The following is a 27,864-nucleotide window of genomic DNA, read 5'->3' as shown; positions in this document are numbered from 1 at the left end:
TCAAACCCACTTTCAGTTAGCCCATGTCGCATTCACATGAGTGATCAATCTCAAGTCTGCATCCTACAAAGGCTAATTACAAGTATCTAATAATTAGTAGGAAAGATATGCTGCATTGCAATAGATGTGTGGGAGTTTGAGACATTCCTGCTCTTTCTGTCAGGTGTCAAAGACATTTCAAAATTGTGATCATCTGTGCACACAGACCTGCTGTTCATTATTAAGCTTGATGTATAAGTTGACCTGTTTTTGGAGTGAGTTTTCAAGGGTCAACCTATATGCTGACCTTTGTGGTAGTTCATAGGATGCCCACACATCGGAGAGTCGAAGCAGAAAATGCAACCAATGAAGAAAGACATGGGTATGAATATTACAGGAAGTCCACAAATATGACAGAGGCCAAACAATTGTCTGGTATCAAGTGTCTCAGTGTCAACTGTGACTCATTCTGTGAGATACCTTGGAAGTTTTCCAATCTTAAGGTGCTATATGAATGCAAGTTGTTTTTAATCAACTTGATGTTGGCAATGATTTGCTGCAGATTTTTTGGATTTATTGGCACACAAAGCATGAAACATACTGCTGAAAATTACAGGTGCATTATCTTTAGTGAACGGCAAACTTTAAACCCCGTTCACTCAGCCTTCTCTCCCCTGAATTTCACTCCCTATTTGGAGAAAAGAATCCATTATTATACAAAAACAGAAATTAAAAGTTCAGAAAAAGTTTCTTCTCAGTGTGATCACACCCGTAAGCTACACTTTTTTCAAATGCATTTCTTCTTCCCCTCATAAGATAAAACTAACAGTTATTCCCCTGAGGTAATTATTAGTCATTTACTTTTGATCAGAAACCACAAGAATACATGTTCAAATTCTGGAGACCAGAAACTTCTATTTATTCTCTTTAATATTGCACGACGGACACACACCCCTCAAAAAGAAATCAGGATGTGAGGTTTCATCTGAAAAACAGATAATAAGTGATGGATCACAACCATGACTGTTTATAAAAGAGATCCAGTTTGTTTTTACAGCTGTCTTGAAGATGTTGTCCAGCTGATTGGCACTATTTCTCAGTTGTTTCTAAAGATTGTGACATTAAACTGCACTGAAGGATCATTAACTCTGAATCAAATACATACCTATATAAATTTCACTTAAATATTACTCAACTTTGTTTTGTCAATACTTTATAACATCTCCAGCTTCCTTACAACTACAATGTTCCGTGTAGGGCAACCTGAGTTCAAGATTCCCAAGAGTGAATAGATGCATCCAGTGTTTGGTCAAATACTTTAGATTCCCTTAAGATTCTTTAATTCCCTTAAGGCCTGTTTGCCCTAAAAAAGAACTGCTTAAAAAACAGCAAAGTGCATGAAAGTAAAGTTGTCTTGACTCTTAAAAGGGCGAGACTTTGCATCCAAAGCTGAGCTTTACTTCACAGCAGCAGAGATCGGCGAATTGAGTGCAAGGGTCAGCAGAGACTAATTCACATCATTCCGAGTATGATTGGCTAAAAAAAAGGTAGCTCCACAAATGGGGTGTCTGATTTGATTCCTGATTCTTCGTTCCACACTCATGAACGACTCTATGCCAGGAGCAATTCCATGTCGTTGCTTTCAATTGGATATTTTGCCTTCTGTTTTGTGAAAACATTTCGCTATCCCTCCAATTGTCTTGGCGTCACCTTGTGACTCATTATCTTTCTGTGAAATGTCTTGGAAGTTTTTCAATGTTAAAGGTGCAGTATGAATGCAAGTTTTTTTAAAAATAAACTTCATGTTGATAATGATGTGCTGTGGATACTTCAATTTATTTACACTTACAGCTCGATACAATCTGCTGAAATTTGCAGGTGCATAATCTTTAATGGATGGCAGATGTTCAACTGCAATTGCTTGATCAACGGTCCAATGACTGTTACTCCCTGCTCACAGAACAGGAACAGATTATATACAGAGGCAGATATTGCTGGAGAAACTCAACTGGTCTGGCAGCATCTATCAAGAGAAAGCAGAGTTAACGTTTCAGGTCCAATGAACTTTGTCAGAACAGTTCTGAAGAAGAGTCACCAGACTTGAAACATTAACTCTGTTTTCTCTTCACAGATGCTGCCAGACCTGCTGAGTTTCTCCAGCAATTCCTGTTTTTGTTCCAGATATCCATCATACACAGTTCTTGGGAAATCACAGAACTATTCACAAAAGAAAAGAGTGAAAGGAGGAAATCTTCTTGCTTGTAAGCCATAAAAGATAAAGGAAATCTTTCCTTTCCCAGGGTAGTGTGTTTAAGCTCTTGTCTGAAGGTGCAAGCCAACTGGAAACATATCTGAAAAGTAGTGCTGTCAAGTACAAACGTTCAGGAGAAAGTGAGGACTGCAGATGCTGGAGATCAGAGTCAAGAGTGTGGTGCTAGGAAAGCACAGCTGGTCAGGCAGCATCCGAGGAGCAGGAGAATTGGCGTTTCATGCATAAGCTCTTCATCAAGAACAAAAGTTTAGTCAAGTTAATATCCATATGTCTCTTTCTTTAGTTGCACCAAACTTTGAGGACGTGCTGGTGCATGCTAACGTTAGGACTAGTTCCTGACACAAAAGCAGTAGTGTCCGGAACTCTGCAAACCACCGGTGAGCAAAGGTGTAGGAAGAACGGGTACAAACAGGGGTGTAAACAATGACTGGTCTCAGAGTGTGATTAGGGAAAGCCTGAGTGCCAATGTCTCCGCACCTGTATGGACGCACAGTACTTTTATTTCCCTTTAAATGCAATGCCTACATTTTCATAACCAGGGTAAAATCATCATTCAAAGAATGGTAATTAATAGGACAAGTAGATAAGCAGAAAGTGAATCCGCCCACGATGAAATTTCTTTTTAATGCTCAGTAAGATATTACTTTCTTGTTTGCCTGTGGCTTGTATTTTGGTGCTGTGTTTAGCAAATTTAGAGTGCATTACGGATAATGCAGTAATTGGTAAATCTGCACTGAAGCACCCTGCAGCTTCTTCTGAAGGCATCATCTGTCTCCGTTCTAACCCTCATAGCTCTTGCAACTGGTTAGATCCAATTAAAACCCTGCAGACTATTTGTCAAGGAAAAAACTGGAACCCAATATTTGTTTTAAAATAATTGGCATGCAAATAGCTGCAAATGAGAAACAATGCAACGGAGACAACATAGGCTCCATTCAGCTGTCAGAGAGCAGCCTATCACTATTACTAATCTACAGTTTCCATATTCCTTTTAAAAGGGAAATGTCTGCATTATTTAAGCTGTTTAATGTCACACTGAATTCTTTGATTTAACACTAGTTACACAGCCCAGTAAAAGAGCAGTTTCAAGCTATTTCATGCTCTAGAAGATAAACTGTTGTTTATTAACCATGTCCGCAAAACACAATGTCACTGTAGCACAGGATTTTTATCTTAATCTGTAATCTTTGATGTGTCAACACATCTATCTAAAACATTTAAATAAATAGCCAGCTGGCACATTCATGTAGGAGATGAACTTTTAATATTAATCTACAACTGAAATTACAGGTGAATATTTGAAATCTGAACAATATCAGTACGTAAAGCATCAATTAAAATTCACATTCATGAAACTGTTAAGCCTCATTTTTAAATGCTTAGTATCAGCGATTATTTAATGCTTCACTTGACCACAGCATTTGATCAGGCAACAGCGTAGGAAATGGCGTGAAGTCAAATTTCCCGAAAAGGTGGACATTAGCTTTTTAATGTGGTGCAAGGGAAAGCATAACTTTTTATTTATTTTATCTTTTTTCTTGTTTCTTATCAAAACATGAAAAAATAGCTTCTTTGGTTTAGTCCCATAGTAGCATTTGTGAGCGAGGGTTTGAACATCTCAAGGGCATTGCGCCTGAAATTACACACACTACGGAACCATTTATCATTGGCTGACATGTGTCATGTTCCAGACTGGAGCAGGGAGAGGTTACAAGTGAAGACTGCTCCTTTGTTGATCAGCATCTAACATAACATAAGCACTTATTTAAGAAAGTAATAATATAAGAAAAACTCAGTGGTTCAGTAATGTATCATATATATTTGTATTTTTATGTAAATGTCCATTTTCTAAAGTGAAAATTTAGAGTAATTGGCTTGTTTTGAGAAGAACAATTATTCAGTTATTCTCTAACACAAGGTGAAAAATAACTTGTTTGTAAATCTTTCTTACTTACCTAAGATTATGTTTCTTTTGCGAGAAGCAGTGAGTATACTGCAGCACTGTGATAACATTGACCTGATAGACTAAGCTCTTGTAATTTCTCAAAGCACTTGGTTTATTAGCCAAAGTGCATTTGGTATGTGATTGGGCAGGTTAACACTGGTAAATTCCATTCAGTCTCTTTGAAGGTTGAAGCACCAAAACATGTTTGAAATATTAAATAACTAATTCTGCGCTTTTCCTAAACTTGCATTATTTTGAAAACAAATCACATCCAGGGTCTTGTTCTGTAAGAATCTGCCAAAAGATCCTATTTTTCACTCTATAATTATGTTGAATGTTTTGACTTATTTTTAACCACAATTTACACAGTTTTGACACTGAAGATGCTGCATTAAGGCAGGAGGTTTTACTGAATCTTGCTCTTATTCCAGTTCAAAGACCTTGAAGCCAGTAAGTTTATGAGTACAGATTTTTTCAATTGAGTGCATTAAGCAGATGGCTTTTTCAAATGTACCTCAGCCTTTTCTGCAGGCTGGCATGTCTCATCCTAAGCCCTTGTACTGTAAACAATATTTAGCATGTTTAGAGCTTTGGTTTAGAAGCTATTACAAAGGTTGAATATCTGTGGCTAGTGTTCTTGAAGTAAAGTTAGAGAAGTCACATTGCATGATGTCACTGTATACCACATATTAACGTACAAAATTGTGGATACTGTGGAATAGTTTTCTTAGTCTTTCAGCTGTTGAGTTCCAAAGTCCAGGAAAATCTCAGATCAAACAAATGCTTTCCTGCACCATACCATGAGTATTATATGTCATTGAATAGACACACACACATCTCTGTGCAGTGTTGAGTAATGCTCACATTGGGCATGTTATATTGTGAATTGGGGGGATTGTGTGGGTTTGAGTAGTCATCTAGTCCAATCCACTTGAATGCCGCTTTACATTCAGTCACCAGATGATGGAATTGGATGAGTGGCAGAAGAGGAAGTGGTGGACGCTGGTACAATTGCAACATTTAAGAGGCATTTGGATGGGTATATGAATAGGAAGAGTTTGGAGGGATATGGGCCGGGTGCTGGCAGATGGGACTAGATTTGGTTGGGATATCTGGTCGGCATGGACGGATTGGACGGAAGGGTCTGTTTCCATGCTGTACATCTCTATGACTCTATGACTCTAATTGAATCACCCTTTGATGTCTCCATGTCACCATGGCTAGGTAGATTGGCCATGCCAAATTGCCCATAGTGTCCAGGAATGTGCAGGCTAGGTGTGTTAGCCATGGGAAATGCAGGGTTACGAGGATAGGATAAAGGACTGGGTCAGTTTGGAATGCTCTTCGTGGGGGGGGTTGGTGAGAACTCAATGGGTCGAATGGCCTGTTTCCATGCTGTAAGGAATTCTATGATTCTATGTCCTTTAGCTGAAAGCCCTTTTGCCCTTTACCTGATGAATTCTCCAAACAGCTTTAGAAGAGACCAGGAACTCAAGTTCCTCAGCTCTGATCCCATATCCATGGCTTCAAGGAACGTTGTTCTGTCAACCAAGAGAACTCACTGGGGCCTTCTTACCTTTATACAGATAAATGGTGATTTGTAAATAACATTGCAAATAATGCATCATATTATTAATCAAACGGTTACCCAGCTTTGAAAGCATTCAACCTTCATTGAAAACATTGCACCCATGGTCCTGGCATATGAAGACATTGTCCCTCTTAGTTCAAAACCATCAATGCTCTGACTTGGTCTATGTTGACAGTCACAAGTTAAATATTCTGTTAAGAGTCTTTATCAATATATAATAAAACTGTAAGAGCAGAAATAATAGAATACAAATGGAAATATTGCCATTACATTTCCAGAGAGTAAATGATATAACAAGTAAACAGTTGAGCTCTGTATATCTCTGAACTTGTCTTAACCATGTCATCTCATTGTCGGTTCCCTTTTACTGTCTTTGTGCTGCTTAATACCTTTGTTATCTACAACGACTTCAGTCAGGCTACTATTGGAATATTGTGCGCAATTCTGGTCTCCATGCTATATAGGAAGGATGTTGTGAAACTTGAAAAGATTCAGAAAAGATTTGTGAGAATGTTGACGGGGTGGAAGGTTTGAGGTATACGGAGAGGCTGAATAGGCTGGGGCTATTTTCCCTGGAGCGTCGGATGATGATCTTAGACAAGTTTATAAAATTATGAGGGGCATGGATAGGGTAAATAGCCAAAATCTTTTACCAAGGGTAGGGGAGTCCAAAACTAGAGGGCATAGGTCTAAGGTGAGAGGGGAAAGGTTTAAAAGTGACCCAAGGGGAACCTTATCACACAGAGTGTGGTGTGTGTGTGTGTGGAATGAGCTGCCAGAGGAAGTGGTGAAGACTGCTACAATTGCAGCATTTAAAAGGCATCTGGATGGTATATGAATAGGAAGAGTTTAAAGGTATATGGGCCAAGTGCTGGCAAATGGGACTAGATTAATTTAGGATATGTGGTCAGCATGCGCGAGTTGGGCTGAAGGGTCTGTTTCTGAGCTGTACACATTTATGACCCTGATGGCTTTAAAGAAATAAAAGGAAAACTAAAGGTTCAAATAAAATGGGTGGAAGAAAAACACAAGGAATGAAGATATGACATCATTACACCATCAGTGCGGGTTCTGATAGCTCAAAATTGGAGAGTCAACTTTGAAACATTTTATGTTGGAAATCAAGGGCAGAATATTTACAACAGTGACTGGACAGTTTGATTTTGCAGCGAATGCAAAGAAACAACAGAGAATTGAAGAAATATGTATCAGAGGAAATGAAAAGGCAGTTGATAGAAGAGAACCACAAGTAAAATCAATATTTTCTGTTACTACTGGGAGAAGTTGCTTCTGAAGTCGAGACCATTATACTTCAGTGAACAATATTCCTGGGCCAGTAACTTGGTGACACGAAGGAGAGAATGAAAAGTCCAGGTCTACAGGGGAGGGAAGTAATATAAGTGAATTACTCATGGGAAATAGGGTTAGCTGTATTTACTTTTTTACAGGTAGGCTATATAATAACATTATTTAAGTGTCAGGTTTGTCAATGAGGGTTGACCTCAAAATGTTCTGACATTAAGCACATTCTCTTAAAACATAAGCAAGTGAAGAATCTTTACTGTTTAAGTTAAGGAAGTAATCAAATTGAGATTTTAAAGAAGTAATTAGCTTCCTCTGCTGTACAGCTAAATGGAATAAATTGTCAGGCACAAGTACTTGTACTGTATGCTGCTGTCAGTCATTTACTGGCATGTGTTGTGTAGTGTAGATCTCACAGCCATAACAGACTCTGAATCTTATTGATATACCTTTAGTTTCCCTTGCTTCCACCTTTATAAATAGAGATATATTTTTGTTGTTATGGAAACCTGAGTTTGACTGCTTACTTTTTTTTCTTCCCATGGCTGTTTAAATGATTAGCTTTAAGACCAGTTCCATGTATTTGTAATTTCTATGGCCAATTGTACATGCATGACCTTTAACCAAGGGATGGATTCAGATATAAATTAGTCCCCCACATGTTTTTATATGACAATATAGGTTTGACCTTAACTGCACCTAGTTATCGCAATATTTAGTGCAAAGTGATGCATCTACTGTCATTACTGCACCAACATCGATTGTTTGAGCAAAATATAGCCTATTCAGTTGAAGGGATGTCGGATAAGAGCAAATGCTGCTCTGGAAGAGTTGAGTCCCCTTTAGGATTTTTGATTTGTTTCCTCAACACTGAAAGGCTGTCTCACCTAAAAACAAATGGATTATTTTTACAGCCGCAGTTTGGTTAGTAACCTGAGGTGACTGTATTATTCGCTCCATTAATTACCCTTCGATAACTCAGTCACACAATAATCATATCTAGCTATGCAGCTGGTCCTCATGCCACATAGTGGGACCTTCCCAGCCATGGTTTATGGCCCTCAGAGGTCACCAGAGGTTATTTGCTCATGGTTCTCCTTCCCCTGTGCCCTACTCCAAAATTACAGTAGTTGGTGCCCTATCAAACTCATTCAGTTCTTGGCCAAGTTACTGCAATAGGTGCTAATGTTAGCAATGGATTTACCGAGCTTCCCAGTATCATTCATGTGAATGCCTCACCATTCCATATCCTTATCTTTTTTAATCTGTCCGGTTCTCACTGTAATCCTCAATATGTTGCTGTTTAATTTTGTTTTCTGCCAATTTTCCTCTATTTTCCACTCTTCTAGTTCTTGCTGCCTTACTATAGCTGTTCCTTCTTGAGATGCCCTTTCTTTCTCTCTCTCTCTCTCTCTCTTAGACATGCAAACACCATCAGCCAACTTATGAGCCTCAGTATGGCTGATTGTTGCATGCATACATAGCAATGGGGACATGTCAATGTTTGTGCTGTTCATATCCTGGTTTGAATCTTCTATTTGTGATACGTTCTATTTTCTTTTCACTTTGTAACATGTTCAATACTCCTCCAATTGTTTAGTACCTGCACTTGTCCAGTTTTCATGTATTATATGCAACGATGATTCAGTTTTGGTATTCACAATGATGAAATTGCTGTGCATTGTTCTGAATCGGATCTTAGTGAATTATGTGGGAATATGTGTTTTAGTTCTCTAACATGTCTATCCATGCCAAGCTTTTTCTTTGGTTCATGGACTTGGACAATACATTTGGAGACCAACCTGTGGGTTAAGTTTTATAGCCCCGTTATGCCCAACCCCTAACTCCTAACTCAACTTTGCAGGTCAAAGGGTCTTCCACGGTACTATTTGAACTTCTGAAGTTGACTTAGAGCTCTGTATTACCACTTCAATGACATTCTCACTCTCCTCCTGCCTCCCTTAATATATATATATATATATATAAAGCCCCTAATATAAGTCAATAAGACTTTGCAAAAAATAATCATATTTTATTTGCCATTTCACTTCTTGCAAAATTTTTCAATGAAGCTGCTTTGTATTGTTGCAGTTCTTAAGAGGTTGTTATACAACATCATAATTTTAGCACTTCACAATGTAAGCTTCACAATGTCACATTATCGAATTTGTTGACTTGTTGGTTGTAACCTTCAACAACAATTATTTCAAGGAATATATCATTCTGTGGACAATAAGAGGAGTCCTTTCTTCAGTGTTATGACAATGATATAATTCCCACTGTCACATTCACACTGTGCCTTCTTTCTGAACTCTCTTACAATTGTCTTGTATGATTGTGACAGTGAGTCTACAACAGATCTGAGGAGTTCCACACTTAATTTCTTCACAATCAGTGCCTAGAATTCCAATTTGCTCACTGAAGTATCATGTCCAAGATTATTCTACTATTCAACTAAAGTTTGTTTTCCCAGGTAAAGGTTTAGTTTTATACACTGTAGAGCTATACAAAGCTTGGAGTAACCTCTGAACTATTATGTATTCATGATGAGGTTAAAGATTCTGTAATAAAAGCTTTGGCAAGACAAAAGGAGTTTCATAATGAACGCAACTGGCCTTTCAGTATAACAGTTGTAGGTGAAAATCTAATATGGAGTATGGAGTGTATATGAGATGAAACACAAAGCTAAAAACTTCCAGAAGAGGAAGCAAGGTGTCAGTGAAAAGCATTTTGTGAATTTATTGGTAAAGCCAAAACATGAACAGACAATGATCCACAGGTAGGGGAAACTGGCAACTTTTGCAATCACTGACAAGATAGTATGTAGATTTAGTTATTTTTATTCATTCACAGGATGTGGCCATTGCTGGCTGGGACAATATTTATTATCCCTAACTGTCCTTGAGAAGGTAGTGATGAGCTGCCTTCTTATATTGGTGCAGTCAAATTTGGTACAAAATTGGCTTGATGGTAGGAAGCAGAGGTTAATAGTGGAAGGATGTTTGTCAGACTGGAGGCCAGTGATGAGTAGAGTGCCTCAGGGATCGGTGCAAGGCCCATTACTGTTTATTATGCATTATCAATGATTTGGATGAAAATCTACAAGGTATGATTAGTAAGTTTGCAGATGACACTAAAATAGGTGGTATCATGGACAGTGAGGAAGGTTATCAGAAATTGCAGCAGGACCTTGATCAGCTGGGCAAGTGGACCAAGAAATGGCAAATAGAGTCTAATATAGATAAGTGTGAGGTCTTACATTTTGGACAGTCAAATCAAGGCAGGAGTTTCATGGTGAATGGGAAGGCCTTAAGAAGTGTAGTGGAACAGAGAGATCTTGGAGTTCAGGTACATCTCTGAATTTGGAGTCACAGGTAGACAGGGCAGTGAAGAAGTATTTTGGCATACTGGCCTTCATCAGTTAGGGCATTGAGTATAGAAGTTGGGAAGTTATGTTGCAGTTATACAGGACGTTGATGAGGCTGCACTTGGATGATTGTGTTCAGTTTTGGTCACCTTGCTATTGGAAGGATGTCATTAAACTGGAAAGAGTGCAGAAGAAATTTACAAGGATGTTGCCTGGACTCAACGGTCTGAGTTATAGGAAACGGTTGGACAAGCGAGGACTTTTCTCTTTAGAGCACAGGAGACTAGGGAGGGGGGACCTTATAGAGATATATAAGACCATGAAAGGCATGGATAGGGTGAATGCACTCAGTCTTTTTCCCAGCATTCAGAATCAAGGACTACAGAGCATCAGTTTAAGGTTAGAAGAGAAAGAATAAAACGGAACCTGAGGGGTAACATTTTTACACAGAGGGTGGTACACATATGGAATGAGCTGCCAGCAAAGGTGGCAGAGACGGGTACATAATCAACGTTTAAAAGACATTAGAACAAATACACAGAGAAGAAAGGATTAGAAGGATACGTACCAAGTGCAGGGAAATGGGGTTAGCGTAGACTGACATTTTGGTTGGCATGGGCCAAAAGGTCTGTCTCCGGGCAGTAGGACTCTATGGCTCTCTATGACTCAATGGTGCAACTCAAGCAGACTGCCTTGTCTGGATAATGTCTAAATCTTGAGTCTTGTTGGAGCTGCTATCATCTAGGGAAGAGGCACTCCTGACTCTTGCCTTGAAAATAGTGGAATGGCTTCAGGAAGCCAGGAGGTGAATTGCTTGGTCAAGCCTCTGACCAGCTCTTGAAGCCACTGTAGTTGCTTGGCTGGTCCAGTTTCTGTTGCTATTGGGGGATTCAGTGATGGTAATGCCAGTTTAACATCAATGGGTGATAGGTTAGGTTCTCTCTTATTGCATTTGACTGAACGTGTCTTTATGAGAACCAAAATCAAATTGCAAGCTAACTGAAACATTCGAAAAACAAGTACATTTATTTCCAAAAACATAAATAGAAAATGCGAGAAAAAATCAGCAGATCTGGCAGGATCTGTGGAGGCAAAACAGAATTAACATTTCAGGTCGAGAGACCCTTCTTCAAAACTGTACCAGGAGCGTTAACTCTGATCCCTCACCACAGATGTTGCCAGATCTGCTGAGCTTTATGCAGCAATGCCTGTTTATCTTGCTGATTTCCAGCATCCGCTGTGTTTTTTTTGTCACATTTCTTTTCAAGTGTTGTTTGTTTCAATGGAAAAGTTGTTGTTTTATATTAAAAGTTCTGACCAATGTTAATGCAGAAAGTCAGCACGAGAAAGGTTAAAGGTGATCAGACTTGCATGAGTCATAAAGTTGAACAAGATGATAGCCTTTCTGATAGTCTATACTACTTCCTGAAGGTTCACTTCAACTATATTGTGCTAGACCATGAAATTGAGCAGGTGAATCGAGAATGTATGATTTTATTCATGAAAAGGACACTGCATTAGGATTCTGAAAGTGAAGAGGAGGATATAAGGGCTCCTTCATTGCAGTAACCAACTGAATTGTTTGACTGGCTCTTTAACTATTCTTTAAGTGTGCATTTAAACTGTAACTTGATACTCTTCACAACAATAACTTTACAGTCTGTTTCTCCTCTGACTCCAAAGGGAAGAGGTACTAAATCTCCTGGAGAGACTTTGACACAACACAGCTAGTAAATCTAATGCTGTGTTCAATCTGAGATAGCAATTATTGAGAAGATGGCTGAGACTTCATTAGCACCTTTCAAACGTAGTCAAATCTGCTCTGAGATTGTGAGTATTCCAGCCCTTACCTTAAAATGATTAAAATTTAATGGCTGTGAGTAGAGTCTTAGTGCACTTGTTGGGCCAAAGGGCCTGTTTCCACATTGTAGGGATTCTCGGATTCTATCAATGTTCAATTCCTTTTCACTGGCTGGAGTCTTGAAGTCAGAGTCACACAGTCTAAATGAGGTATTGCTAGTTAGAACCGTTACTGCACTTACTAGTGTTATGTTTTGAATACAGAATCCGTGCAGAAGCAAATTTTAAAGGGAAGGATAAAGTTTGTGTTTTGCACAATACTGAAAGATGTCGATAACAAATAAAGATGAAGTACTGCAAATGCTGGAGTTGTGAAATAGAAACAACAAGGGCTGGGGGGTCTCAGCAGTTCTAGCAGCATCTGTGCAGAGAGAAGCAGCGTTAATATTTTGGGTCGAGTGAACATTCCTCAGTTAGAGTCATCAAGTCACAGAAAGGTACAGCATGGAAATAGACCCTTCGGTCCAACCCGTCCAAGCTGACGATACCCCAACCTAATGTAGTCCCAGTTGCCAGCACTTGGTCCATATCCCTCTAAACCCTCCACCCAAATACCTTTTAAATGTTGTAATTGTATCAGCCTCCAGCACTTTCCTCTGGCAGCTCATTCCATTCACACACCACCCTCTGAGTGAAAGAATTGCCTGATAGTCCCCTTTTAAATCTTTCACATCTCACCCTAAACCTATGCTCTCTAGTTCTGGACTCCAAGGCAAAGACCTTGTCTATTTATCCTATCCATGCCCCTCATTATTTTATAAACCGCTATATGGTCACCCCTCAGCCTCTGACACTCCAGGGAAAATAGCTCCAGCCTGTTTAGCCTCTCCCTGTAGCTCAAATCCTCCAACCTCAGCAACATCCTTGTAAATCTTTTCTGAACACTTTCAAGTTTCAGAACGTCCTTCCAATAGGAAGACCAGAATCGCACACAATATTCCAATAGTGGCCTAACCAATGGTTTGTACAGCCGCAACATGACCTCTCAACTCCTGTACTCAATACTCTGAACAATAAAGAGAAGCATACCAAATGCCTTCTTCACTATCCTATCTACCCGTAACTCTACATTTAAGGAGCTATAAGCCTTCACTCCAAGGTCTCTTTGTTCAGCAACACTCCCCAGAACCTTACCTGTTCCGATTTGCCATTCCAAAATGTACCAACTCACATTTATCCAAATTAACCTCCATTGGCCACTCCTTGGCCCACTGGCCCATCTGATAGGGATCTCTGATAGAGACCTGCTGAGCTTTTCCAGTAATTACTGTTTTTGTTTTACAACATTGTGAGTTCTTTTGGTTTTTATTTAATATTTCAAGTCCAGTTAATACTCAACCAAAATATGTCTGTATGACACATGTCAAAACTATTCCAATTAACCTCAACATTATGACATGGGTTTTAAAGGAGATGATGACATGTTTAGTGCAATTGTCATCACAGTGTCTCCACTTCCACTGCCCCTGATGATCACGGGCTACTGTCTATAGGGTGATTGTGGTTAATCATTTGTGATTTTCACTTGCAAAGACATTACTGGACACATCAACTTCAGCTATTTCAGGCTATTCAGATGCAGTTAAATTCTGGTGTTTAACCACTCATCCAAGGAGAGGATGGCACGGTGGCTCAGTGGTTAGCACTGCTGCCTCACAGCACCAGAGACCCGAGTTCAATTCCCACCTCAGGCAACTGTCTGTGTGGAGTTTGCACATTCTCCCTGTGTCTGCGTGGGTTTCCTCCAGGTACTCCAGTTTCCTCCCACTGTCCAAAAATGTGCAGGTCAGGTGAATTGGCCATGCTAAGTTGTCCGTAGGTTAGGTGTAGGGGAATGGGTCTGGGTGGGTTGCTCTTCGGAGGATCGGTGTGGACTTGTTGGGCCGAAGGGCATGTTTCAACATTGTAAGTAATCTAATCCGGGCTTCAGTGCTATACAGTGCCCTGGTTCATATCTGGGTTTAATTATAACGCAGGCTGAGGCTTGAGAGAAGGGCACAATGCCAACGATCAGCTGTAGACCACGAGTGGTTAGACATCTTTGATAGGAACTAAATTGGATACGTGTGTGTCATCATGCTGTCTTAGTCTTACAGCCAGAAACTTAAGAGCTACATCCTTTAAGCTCTTGGCTGGACAAGGCAGGAAATCTAGACCAGATTTGGGTTAGTAAGTAAATGTCTCAAAGTTTCAGACATTTTTACTTGATGATTGGAATACAGCCAAGGTCTTTTAGTAATTCCATTTACATCACATGGCCTCCCAGAAGCAGTGGCCAATGATCCACCATGTCATTAGAGTATTAAAGGAAGAACTTGCCGCAATGACAAACCTTTAAGATGAATAAAAGTGACTTGAGGACATTGAATCACTCCAGAATCTTGTCCCTGCTGATTTCTCAGCAAATCCAGAAGCCAAATTGCATCCAGTGGAGCCTCAGCGATGTCGGTGGATAAGTGAATGCCACTTGAAGATCACAGCCTTTTTATCAAGAGAGTCAGAGCCCATTCCAGCAGGTAGACATCCCAGCACTAAAACAACACCAGTACTGACTGGGACATTAACCTAGATACCAAATATATGTCTTGGAGTGGAGTCTTAAACCTGAGATCATTTGGTCGCCAAAGAAAGTTTGTGGGCACTGAGTCAAAAAGTATATGATTTAATGACAACAACCAGTGCTGGAGATCACAGTGGGTACAGCAGCATCCATGGAGAGAGAGCAAGCTAACATTTAGAGTCCAGATGACTCTTCATCAGAGCTCATGTAATTTGACTGAAAACGAGGGTGCTATGCATTGAGATTATGTGTGTTTATATAATTCCAGGAAGACGGAATTGTTATGATGTGGAATGAGGCCATTCAAACCGTTATGTTTGCACTGGCTCTTCAAAAGTGCATCATCCCTTAGTCCCAGTCTCCTGCCTTTCTTCCCGTGCCCTTGCCCACTCTTTGTACCCATATGGTCATTCAGTGCTCTCTTCAATGCTTCAACTGAACCGATCCCCAACCACATTTCCAGGCAGTGCATTGCACATCCCAACTACTCACTGGGTGAGTAAGTTGTTTCTCACATCAGGGAGAAGAAAGTGAGGACTGTAGATGCTGGAGATCAGAGTGGAGAGTGTGGTGCTGGAAAAGCACAGCAGGTCAGACAGCATCCGAGGAGCAGGAGAATCAATGGTTCAGGCCTCAATTCACAAGAAAAGAGTGTGACAATGCTGTCACTTTAAAAAGGCTATTTTGCCCTTGGGTCCTTTTACTCATGATGAAGGGCTTATGAATGAAATGTTGATTCTCCTGTGCCCGGGATGCTGCCTGACTGGCTGTACTTTTCCAGCATCACACTCTCAATTCTTCCTCACATCACCCTTGTTCCTTTTGCACATCTCTTTAAATCTAAGCCCTCTCATTCTTGTTCGTCATTTGACTGAGACCAGCTTCTCCCTACCTACTCTATATGGCCCTGCTCATGAGTTGGAAACCTCGAATCGATCTCCTCTCAGCATTCGCCCCCTCCAGGGAGAACAGCCCCAACTTCTTCCATCAATTACTGAAATTGCTCATTCCTGAAGCCATTCTTGTGAATCACTTCTGCGCTCTCTCTCCAACACCTTCATACCTTTTCTGTAACGTGGCACCTAAACCTACTCCAGATAGAATCAAACTGTAACTATCTAGGGGCAAAGTAAAGCAGAAGGATTAGATCTTGCAACCTTGGTCTGACCTCCCTAATTGGCATGGCACTGTAATGTGAAACACTAATTCACGCATGAGTGCAGTGTCTTTGGGAGGCTCTCCATTGAAAAGCCTGAATGGTCAGAAGGAAATAAATGCTGCCCAGTTCAAGCACCTCATTAGTTGTTTTCTACCACCTTCCTGGTCTACAGAGCCTTATAGCTCTTGTTATGGAACAGGATAGACTGCCTCAAAATATTTCAAGAAGGTAGCCTCGACCCTAACGTTTTCTTATTTGAAAGGCAGATGTGCAGTGGATATCCCAGGAGCGATGCAGCTGGTCAAACCACTCAGCTTTAAGAATTTATTTAAACAGTGGAAACATGAATAAAAGAAAACAGAGTTTAGAATAACTTCACTATTTGAAAACTCAACTAACCCAGTACCGCAACTTAACTAAGGAGCTGTGCTAACTCCCGCAACATCGCATAAACACACCTTATGGCAAAAGGTAAATTCAAACACAGCTTCTTACAGGCAGGAGAGATTTCAAACAGAAAAGACAGCCAGGGATCATCTGCTGAATTTTTGCAGCAGCTTCTGACTGCTAAAACTAAACCAAACTAGAAGAACCCTGAACTGGGAGAACTCTCCACTCCCCTGCTGTTGTTAAAGTAGACATTTCCAGACATTTCAGCACCTCTGCCTTTATGACCTCTCTTGAAATGAACCCATGGGCAAAACAACCTTTTAAATTGACAGCATTGTCACACTCTCTTCTTGTGAATTGAGGAGTCAACCATCCTGACTGAGACAGTTTCCAGGCAGAAAGTTGTCAGCTGCGAGCTGAAACATGCCAGAACTGAAATAAACCACAGGAAAATAAGGATAAAATACAAGTTGTTGGGAAGTGTAGGGTGTGACTGGCTGTTTGCTCACTAGATCATCCCACCCTCGTTTACTGCCTTTGGTACTTTGCCTAGGCAGTAAAACACTGAAATAAATATGGGAAATTTAAATAAATAAATACACAAGTAATCAGACAGATTGTAAAAGCACCACCAGAGGATATGAGACTTGAAATGCTGTTTGTTGAATCAAACTGAAGATTAATTCTTAATGTATTTTTAAGACAGCTTACGCTACTTTCCTTGAACTGAAAATAAAATAGTATGATCTGATTCTGCAAAACATTTCCATTGCATCTTCTTTATTGTTGTAATGTTTTACAAGTTCTTCATTTTTGAATCGGTCAAAGAGGGTAAAGTAGTCAGTAAATGAGAAGATTGAGTCTTTGACAGATGCTAAATCTAACACGTGGCCAGTGAAAGCATGAAAACAACTCAAACATGTGACTTTACTGCCCTCTGCTGTTTGCCTAATGCAAGAGCATAATTGGCCAAGGATTTAATGATTTTCAACCATTCAGCACATTTTTTAAACATTCTATTTAAAAATCTACAAGTTGACAAATTGACTGCATCTTACACTAACTCCAGTAAATACAATGGATTTGTGGACAATATTTTGTACAAGATAGACGTTTAAAATGACTTCAGTCAAAATAAGTTCTCCTATTTAAATTAAATCAACTGATCAGCTAACTTTAAAAATAAAGCCACCATTCTTTGGAACTCTTCCATAACAGAAAGTGGTGTCATGAGAAGTGAAATCTGTTTCAAAATGTCTTTCAGATAAGTTACCAGATATTTATTGAAGCAATCACTGAGGTGTTGAGACATTTTCTAATCAACCTGTTTAGAGATCTTATTAAACACGTCTGGAATAGGTGGGATTTGAACATGGGTATCCTGGCTTGGAGATAGGGGCATTACCGCTGTGTCACAAGAGTCCCTCACTGAGGTGTTAATTGTATCAATTAAAGTGTCTATAGGTGAGGGATACTTACTGGATAAGACTTGTGCATGGAAACACTTGTTGGTAGAAATGGATTGTAATCGCTCACTTTCTGAGTGACCGTGAATAAAGATTGACTTTTGGATTCCCCTTCATTATCTGGCGATAAGAGGTCGAACAATCAGGTAGCATTGTAATTGATCGTTATTGATATTTAACAAAACTCTACCAAATGAATGAGAATTCACAAATGGTTAATGCAGAAGACCATGCCATTTATTTACAGCAATCGAAATGAACCTACCAAGAAAAATACATCATATTTTTAACATAAAAATAGAAAGTGTAGAACATTTCGTTTCTGTTTTGAAGACACATATCGAACTTTAAACAAAAGCTTTGTTTCTCTCTTCACAGGTGCTGCTGAACCTGTTGAGTTTCTCCATCACTTTCTGCTTTTATATCAGATTTCCAGCATCAGTAGCAGTTCACCTTCATTCCCTACCTTGTTAATCTTATCCATTTCACAGTAAAATATGCAAGAGAATTGGTTATGCAACAATTAATTCTGAGGAAGGGTTACGTGACCTGAAACATGAACTCTGATTTCTTTCCAGCAATTTCTGTTTTTGTCCATGCAACAATTAGAGGTTGGGCATTGGGGTGAGGATGGCGTTGACATTGGGAAAGAGGAGATGTGTACAGAAGCAAGAGTAAGAGGGGGGGAAAAGACCAATGTAAGGCACCTGGATGGGTAATAGCAAAAGCGACCCAGGCCACATTAGAATAACTAAAGGGGGTGGGACATTTTGGAGTGGATAGTAAGATAGAAACTTTGCCACACATTTTTGCAGTTAACGGAATTCAGTGAAGACAGATCAAATGTGCTGCTGCTTTTTCGAAAGGCTGTGTAATCCTATTTTACATTTGCAAGATTCACATCAGTTTCGCCTCACTTGCATACCTCCAGACAAACTTTCTTTTGCTCTCTGCATCTTCAAAATCTCAGCTCGTTTCTTTAGCCCATCAAAAATAGCAAACTGCCCTAGTGCAGATTAGTGTTACCCAATCAGGTCCCAAATGCCAATCCCGTGTTTAGCATGCAGAATTACATGCTAATGATCCACGGGACTGATTTGAATATTCCCCACGCAATTTGCTCCACTGGCAGCTGTCCAAAATGGCAGGTATTCTGTAGAAAAGCAGCACAAAGCACATTTTCATGAGGCAAAGAGTTGACCTCCTGATTAAGAGGTTCTCAGCAACAAAGGGCCTCAGAACCAATGATAAAATGACCTGAGGCAACCTACCCTTGTGATCAATGTAACCACCTGGACCAGGAGACGAAGGATGAATGTGAGATTCTCTTTAATGATGTCCAGAGGCATGGAAGGAAAGGCTTTATGTTGATAAACTCAATGTAGAAATGGCCATTTCTTCTGTGGGTTTACCCACACAGAATTAGAGACTGTTACTGCTCTCTTCTAGAGCATGAAAATAGATGATTGCTGATATTCACAGTTAAATAGTTAAGGTATGTATTAAGTATTCCTTCTGCACTGTTTCAGAGGAGGCATTAACCATTTCAAATAAGAAAGTTAACATCAGTATTAAAGTAACATCACAAACTGACATGACTGCCATAGGACATATAAAACATATTAAGTATTTATCTACTCATTGCCAACAGTAATTTCTCGGTTTTGGGATTAGATTAAATTTACTACAGTGTGGAAACAGGCCTTTCGGCCCAACAAGTCCACACCGACCCTCCAAAGAATAACCCACCCAGAACCATTTCCCTCTGACTAATGCACCTAACGCTATGGGCAATTTAACATGGCCAATTCACCTGACCAGCACATCTTTGGAAACCAGAGCACCCAGAGGAAACCCATGGAGAATGTGCAAACTCCATACAGTCACCCAAGGCTGGAATTGAACCCGGGCTCGTGGCACTGTGAGGCAGCAGTGTTAACCACTGAGCCACCGTGCCCCCCCTATTGTTGGGATTGTTGGGATGTAATAGTCTGATGCCAATCTAATTACAGTGGTGGATGGACGTTCGACAAAGTGTTTCACTTATCTGGTAAACAACATCTGATTGTCTTTTGTTGTTATGAAAGGGTCTGAAACCTGTTCCAAAACCAAGGAAAATCACTCAACTGGTCAGGGTTTCCATTCTGACTGGACTCAGTGTCTTAGCCATGTGCAACAATGAGACTAGTAACAGTGAAATACACAAGAAAATCTTAACATTTAAAAAAAAAGATTTTCCTTTGAGCCACAGAAATTCGACCATATCCACATCTATGCCAATCATGTCTGTGTCAGGATGTATTGTCTGATATAGCAGCTGTCAGTTATTTGAGTTCTCTCACCAATAGACATCAGCATGTATTTTAAAGGACTGTGGTGCTCTGATATAGAGGGCAAGATGACCAGTGGAGATTCATCAGGAGACTGCAGATATTGATCCACTACGAAGTCGCAGTCTCGTGAGATAGATTGTTCGTGAGGGAGCTCTCTTGAGCAGCTGAAAGTCAGTTTTATCAGATGGTATAAAGAGCAGGTCAACATTAACCAGCAAGTCGAAATCAAACCATAAGCCTATCTTAATGTATGTGGTGCAATCTCACTTCAGTTGGATCGATTCTTAATTCTTAATTTTCAAAGTCATGGGAGTGAGACTGAGATGAGGAGAAATTTCTTCTCTCTCAGAATATTGAGAGTCTTCTTTGCACAGAGAGTTGTGGGGGCAGTGTCCTTATGTATATTCAAGATAGATTCTTGATAAGTTGAGGAATCAAAGGTTAAGGGGAAAGGGCAGGAAGGTGGACATGAGAAATGTGGGATCAGTCAAGATCTTATAGAATGGCACAACAGCTTTGAGGGACTGAATGGCCTACTTCTGTTCCTATTTCTTATGGTCTGAATTTCACAGTACAACAGATATCAGCAGTGAGGTAAACGACACTGAAATTAGCACCTTGCAAGATCCAAACCACAATTGCCACTAATCAGATGCAGGATTCAGAGAAGGCTGCGTGCTGTGTTCTGCATTGTACCAGATAAGAAACCCAGCCAAACAGCAGTGTCATCTGCATGTTATGGGGCTCTTAGATACACAGGGAATCCCGTGTACAGAAAATTAAGGAACATGTGTTCTGGCTCACCAGGAGTCTGAAACAATCATTCCTCAGCATTTCAATTCAGAGGCAATGAGGTATGTGTGATTTAGAATCCTATTGTTGCTCAGCTAGTTAAAACAAAATTGCTTTAAGTAATTCCCGGTTATGAAACATGCAGCCTGTTTCTACCGCTTTCCAGAAATAGATCTGCAATCACAACCTTTCCAAACTTCAGGCTACAATTTAACAATACATAGAAGGAATACATTGAAAATATTGCTCAGAGCCCTGACATTGGCTTTCTTGTACCGTGATGAGTTCACTGTAGGTTCGGTCAGCCCAACCTGTTTTTAATCAAAGATGAACGTGGCTCTGGTAAGTTCACATTTTCTCCCCTCGCTAGTCCCTCATCTTTCTCTGTCCAGGAGCCGAAGTACTTTGAGTTGCTTCTGTGTGTACCTGGGGAGACACACAGCCAGTCAGTCCAAAATCAACCCCTAAGCTTATGTTAATAAAAACTGAAAGAACTGCAGATGCTGTAAATCAAGAACAAAAGCAGGAGTTGCTGGAAAAGCTCAGCAGGTCTGGAGCATCAGTGAAGAGAAATCAAAATTAATGCTTTGGGTCTGCTGACCTTTCCTCAAAACTGTTCCTGTTCTCAGAGTGCTGTCAAGTAGCTAATTGACAAAGGAGCAGAGCTCCAAAAGCTAGTGCTTTCAAATAAATAGGGTGGCACGGTGGCACAGTGGTTAGCACTGCTGCCTCACAGCACCAGAGACCCGGGTTCAATTCCCGACTCAGGCGACTGACTGTGTGGAGTTTGCACGTTCTCCCCGTGTCTGCGTGGGTTTCCTCCGGGTGCTCCAGTTTCCTCCCACAGTCCAAAGATGTGCAGGTCAGGTGAATTGGCCATGCTAAATTGCCCGTAGTGTTAGGTAAGGGGTAAATATAGGGGTATGGGTGGGTTGAGCTTCGGCGGGTCAGTGTGGACTTGTTGGGCCGAAGGGCCTGTTTCCACACTGTAATCTAATCTAATGTAATCTAATCTAATCTAATCTAAACCCGTTGGACTATAACGTGGTGTTGTGTGATTGTTAACTTTGTCCACCCCAGTCCAACACCAGCACTTCCACATCATGTTCCTGTTCTGAGGAAAGGTCACTGGACCTGAAATGTTAACTTTTGATTTCTCCTCACTTGCCAGACCTGCTGAGTTCCTAAACTTATCTTAATCTACATGGAACATTCTTGATTTGATTGGATCAACTTCATAGTACAAAAAATGGTAACGGTGAGTTAAATTAGCACCTTGCAAAGGGACCCTGTTTTTATATATAAGATAAATGATCTTGCAGGAGTATAGTATCCTGCATAAAACTCAATCCTAAGCCTTACATTTTTAATAAGTGCTTTTTTTAAGGAAAGGAGCACAATCACAGCTGCTAAAATAATAGTCAGTTCTTAAAAAAAATTAATCAAGTCATCCAAGATTGGAGAGCTGTGCACTGAAGCAAGAGCTACAATGGAAAAAATGCTTTTTATGACATGAAAACTGATCAGAAACAAGGTGACATTTTGTTTAATCCCAATCAAGGATAAAATGCCCTTCAATTAAAAAAAAAATCACAGTTTTAAAAAGGGACAATAGTTTAGTCCTTCATATTCAAGTTTAGAATTAGAAAGAAATTTTTAAACACATTCTAACTACAAGTGTGAGCTATCAAAATGTTGCTCTGTGCTTTCACCTTTAATTGCCTTATACCTATTTAGATCCTCACAAAATGCATAGGATTCTGTCGTCCTTTCCTGAAATCACTTAAAGCCCCCTCTGGAATGTATATGGTACTCCCACAGTAAGTGAGAATGTTGCACAGTGTGCAGAAAACAAGTTTATTTTGGCATCTGAAATATGTCTTTGACATGCCAAAGGTCTTCGCTATTAGGCTGCCTGTAGCCCGATACACCTCATTATATCCTGGGATTTATAGATGTAGGAATGGTGCGATGAGCCAGTAATTTCAGCGTACAGCCGCTGTCAGCCACCATTATCCTGAGGAAACAAACAGGTGACTTCCCATCTCATCGCAAAACCATCCCATGCTCGTTTAATGAAAACTTCGCCTGTTACCCAAAGCAAATTCAGTGAAGGGGCAGATTGTCCTTCGAGCAATTGTGTCCAGATCTTGGGGGAAGGCGGCAGTGTTATTGAAATTGTGTTTCCACTTGGTGGCCCTGGGTTACAGAAGGGCAGATAGAATGATCTGCTCAGTTGACAGAAACACCTGATTAATAAATTTAGAATTGACAGTTTAGGTGATGAGTGAACAAGATGAACTAATAACATCAAATGGGAGTATTGCTTCCAAATGCACTGTCACTGTCAAGGTGGTCCTTACAGTTGACTCACCTTTATATCCAACGGCAATTTAACAAATAAATCTTAAAGAATCTGCTTATTAAAGTGAACCACCTATAGGTTTGGATTTTTACTCTGAAGATCTAAAATCTAAAATCCTCAGTACCTCTTTTAAAATGCTGTGTTCTTGCTTGCTGTCACCCTTTGAAGTCAATGCGAATGCAATTCAAGACATTTGCTACATAATTATGCAGATGGATAAAAAGGGAAAGTATCTTTTGGGCCACACTACAACATACAAACACATCTCCGTGAAACTATCCTTTAGATAAACCTTTAGATTCCACTTGGAAACCACAGTGCTGAGAAGTTTGTAGTGTAAAATGGATGGATATATCACACTGCATCGCTTCAAATTAGTTTGGCCATGCTGTAAATTTAGCTTGTGTAACCAGTTTTACCTGCCTGGTCATATACACGTTGAAATTGACTTGCTATCATTTTTGAATCGATGTTGAAAAGTTGACAATTGGAAAGAGTTGTTTCACGGTCCACAGATGCTGTCTGCATTCTTGGGAGTTCTCAGCAGTTTATGTTTTTTTGTTTAACCTGTCATTGGAAACTGTTTAGTGAGGTAATAACCAATGCCTCTGTTCAAAGTCACTGTACAATTCAATAATTAAATTTATCATTTGAATTAAACAAGCAAGAATTCAGCAGATTTTTAAACAACATTGTGCCATCGGGAGTAGACTAAATATTTTAGCTCAGCGTTTTCATTGTATATGGAGTCAGACTGCTAGTTAGACTTGTCCATGCTTAGGTTTTACATGTATTCACTTATGAAGTGTGAAGAAAAGGGTTAATTATACTTTTACTCCAACAATAGCTGCACAGGAGTAAAAGGAGGTTTGCCATAGAGATGCCAGATCACATGAAACTGACGTCTGAATCTTTAAGCCTTCAACAGAACTTTGCCTTTTACCATTGCCATGAATATGGTTATGTTTCATAAAATCTGTTAATGTTCACTTACAAGAGAGCGTGCCTTACCTATCTGTGTGACTGCAGTAATGATCAAACTCATGGAACTGGAAGAAAGCAGCACTAAATGTCTAAAGTCAAGCCCCAGTGTTACAGGAAAATTACAAGGTTAGCCAAGCACTCCAAGTTAGGGAGTTATCTAAAGAGAAGCTCTGTGTTGTCAGTAAACATTGAGCAACTGGTCCACCTAGGCACTGAGCTGCAGAGGAGGAACGCTCCTGCAAGAACTGAAAATTGTCACAGATGGCCAAGTTAGTGATTATGGTAAATAATAGGAATGATTCCATTGGCCACAGTGAAGAAAACAGTACCCACAAATTATACTGAAATGGTTAAGGAAAGAACAAGGTCTCAGAAAATCCCTTGAATGGTGAGTAAGCAAAGAATTAGTGCAGCCAGTTTTAAATAGAATCACAAATACCAAAAGAGACAACATGTCCCAGCCATAGCAGTAACATGGAAGAGGCACCATGGAGTCTGTAGATGCTCCAGGAGAAAGGGCGTGGAGAGGAAAGATGTTCTCTTCCTGAGCATGAGGCAGTCCGCCTGCAAGATTTTGATTTCCCTATTACACAGACCCAAAAGTCAAATTCCAGTGTGCAGATATCCTGGTTACTCTCTCAGACAACATCCAGGGAGGCTGTCCTTCCTGTATATCCACCAACAGAGCCAAGAGTCGGCAATGAATGCTTTGAATCAAAGAGAGTGTGGAGTGGGAAAAAGGTAGGAACAAGGGAAAACTTCTTGGGGGAACAACAAGAATTTGTGGGATTTGCAGTATAATTATACTTGTATTCCAAGAATAACTGCTGAGCATCACAGTGATGCCAGAATACAGGAAACTAGAGCTTGGTCTTTAAGGCTTCAGCAGTGTGTCCTCTCCTACCACGTTTTATAAATAGCTATATTTCACCATTGACCAGATATTGAACTGGTCTAGCCATATAAATACCGTGGCTACATGAGCAAGTCAGGAGCTAGCAGTCCTGCAGTGAGCAATTTACCTCCTAACTCTACAGATCATATCCACCATCTACATGGTATAAGTCAGGTGCGTGATGGATTACTCCCCATTTGCCTGGATGATTACAGATCCAATAACACTCAAGAAGCTCAAGAGCATCAAAGACAAAGAAGCCTGCTTCATTGGCGCCATATCCACAAACAGTTCCTGCCTCCACCTCTGACTCCAGCAGCAGTACCAACTACAACAATGCATTGCCAAAATTCACCAAGGCTCCTTAGACAGTACCTTCCGTACACATGACTACTCCTATTAGGATGGACAAGGGCAACACTACATGCAATTTCCCCTCCAAGCCACTCAGCATCCTGATTGGAACTGGATCAACATGACATCTGTGTCACTGGGTCACTATGCTGGAACTCCCTCCCGAACCAGCTTTGTGGGCCTACCTGCAGCAAATGGACTGTAGTAGTTCAAGAAGACAGTTCACAACCACCTTCTCAAGAGAGTCTAGAGATGGCCAGTGAATGCTTGACCAGCCAGTAATGCCTATATCCCATGAGTGAACATGAGTAAGGCTTGTTAATGTCCACCCACAGAAGTGCAGGCCTCACAATTCTTCATATAATTGCTGGAATTGTGCGCAGATAACAGAGTGGGAACAGCAATAACGGGAAGAAAAAGTGTAACTCCTTAACCAAAGGGATGAAGGAAGAAAATGTAGCAAGAGAAGTAAGGTGCATTAAAATGGCCAAGGTCAGTGTCAATCAAGTATGGAAAATCATGTTAATGGCAGTCCTTAAAGTAGATGATACAGTTCTTGCTTCCTGGCTGGAGAGATGATAAAACCTTCCTTGCTTCTTTTTGGGAATGTCTGCCACATTCATTGTCATCAGACATTTAATTGGCCGCAGTTGCCTGAATCAAAAGACATTCGGGATGAGGAACTCCCACTTGAGAGCCAATCACATGCCTCCACCACAGAAGCCTGTAAAAAAAGATTGAATGGGGTGACATGGTGGCTCAGTGGTTAGCACTGCTGTCTCACAGCGCCAGGGACCCCGGTTCAATTCCACCCTCGGGCGATTGTCAGCGTGGAGTTTGCACATTCTCCCTGGGTCTGTATGCGTTTCCTTCAGGTGCTCCACTTATCTTCCACAGTCCAAAGATGTGCAGGTTAGGTGGATTGGCCATGCTAAATTGTCCCATGGTGTCCATGGATGTACAAGTTAGGTGGGTTAGCCATGGGAAATGCAGGGTTCCAGGGATGGGGTTGGTTTGGGTGGGATGCTCTTCAGAGGGTTGGTGTGGACCCGATGGACCAAATGGCCTGCTCCCATACCATTCTATGATTCATTCTATCCCAAATGGTGAGTCTCCGCCAGTGGGATCACTGGGCATACTCTGCCCACTGCAGGGTGGTAAATGGCAGAGTGCTGAGAAGGCCATCTGAAACCTTTCCAGGACCATCATAGTCGGGGCAGAGGCAGAAAGACAGCCATCCAATTACATGCTCCCTTACCACCAAACACAGCATGGAGAATGGGGTCAAACTCAGCCCAAAGTTAAGGAAAATTAAGTTGGTTTAGAAGAGAGATGCTGAAAAGAATAAGTAAAGATTTTTAAAAGTTTACACCCCCCTCTGAATTTCCCAAATGGTGTACAGCCTGAAAGATGTCTTTTGCTTTTAATTGTCCATTTTCTGGACAAGAGAGGTTGATTCTCATTTATCAATAATTATCATGGGCCATAGACAGTTCATCAGCGGTTAGTTTTTAACATTCAGCATGAATTTAACACAAAATTAAAATCCAAACAGAGCAACTTGATGAACATCACTGAGAGATAAAAGGCAAAAACCATTTTCACTAACAGCACAGCAGCATAAATTGACCAGCAACCTGGGACTATATGCTAGTCACAGGGTTTCTCTCACTCCTTGCCAGTTGGTGGCTGATTTACACATCAAAAACACATTCGAAAAATTAAAAATTCTAGCAGGACTAGATGGAGTAAATGCAGGAAGTAGGTTCCTAATGACTGGTGAGTCCAGAACCAGCAGTCACAGTCTAAAGCTACAAGGGGCAACCACTTAGGCTTAAGAGATTAAGAGCTTTCTTTACCCTAACAGTGTTGAGTCTGTACAATTCCTTTACAGGAAATGTTCTGGATCAAATGATTGCATGTTTTCAAGAAGAAGCTAGACATAGTACTTGGGGCCAAAGTATGAAAGGGTAAAGGGTGAAAATGGGAACATGGTGTTGAGTTGGGTGATCAAACATTATCAAATTGAATGGCAAAGCAGTCTGGAAGGGCTGAATGGAAAAAACAATGACGGCAGATGCTGGAAACCAGATTCTGGATTAGTGGTGCTGGAAGAGCACAGCAGTTCAGGCAGCTTCTGAGGAGCAGCAAAATCAATGTTTCGACACTGTCCTATCCCCCCTAGTCCAGGAACTCCCCACATACATTCGAGACACCACCCACGCCCTCCATCTCCTCCAAGACTTATGT

Source organism: Chiloscyllium plagiosum, chromosome 36, assembly GCF_004010195.1.
Source record: "Chiloscyllium plagiosum isolate BGI_BamShark_2017 chromosome 36, ASM401019v2, whole genome shotgun sequence".
Taxonomy (NCBI): Eukaryota; Metazoa; Chordata; class Chondrichthyes; order Orectolobiformes; family Hemiscylliidae; genus Chiloscyllium; species Chiloscyllium plagiosum.
The sequence above is the reverse complement of the archived record's forward strand: the minus strand, read 5'-3'. Positions refer to the sequence as shown.